Source organism: Otolemur garnettii, unplaced genomic scaffold (assembly GCF_000181295.1).
Source record: "Otolemur garnettii isolate 467f Iridium unplaced genomic scaffold, OtoGar3 scaffold00108, whole genome shotgun sequence".
Lineage (NCBI taxonomy): Eukaryota > Metazoa > Chordata > Mammalia > Primates > Galagidae > Otolemur > Otolemur garnettii.
Window position 1 is genome coordinate 3,868,370 of NW_003852503.1, and position 508 is coordinate 3,868,877.

The 508-nt window shown below is 42.5% G+C and overlaps 1 protein-coding gene across 1 annotated transcript in view; it reads right to left on the minus strand.

Annotated features, from left to right (window-relative positions):
• GRIK4 (glutamate ionotropic receptor kainate type subunit 4) overlaps positions 1–508 on the minus strand; it is a 316,114-nt gene that overhangs the window by 90,412 nt on the left and 225,194 nt on the right. The gene's annotated exons all lie outside the window — the stretch shown is intronic.

The window sequence follows — 508 nt, forward strand, 5'->3', positions numbered from 1 at the left end:
CTTACTGCCTTTCTGTACGATAAGCTTCGTGAGAGCAGGGATCGTAGTTGGTCTTGCAGGCCCTTTTATCCCTCTGGCCTGGAGCAGGGTCTAGCTTATTATGGATGGTCAATAAGATCTAGTTGAGTGGATATACTGGAACTTGGCAAGTATTATTTCACTTAACCTTCAGCACATCTGTAAGAGGTAGAAACTGTTACATGCATGTTACAGATTTAAAACGTCCTTAAGTGGGGCAGCGCCTGTGGCTTAAAGGAGTAGGGCGCTGGCCTCATATGCTGGAGGTGACAGGTTCAAACCCAGCTCCGGCCAAAAACTGCAAAAAAAATAAATAAATAAAATAAATAAACAATAAAATAAAACATCCTTAAGTGAGGTTAGGTAATACCCCCAAAGTTACACATTGGTAAATACCAGAATGGGAATTCAAACCCATGGTTTCTCCATCCCCAAAGCATATGGTCCCAGCCACTGTGATACTGGGTTATAGAGTCAAGAGGACAATGAC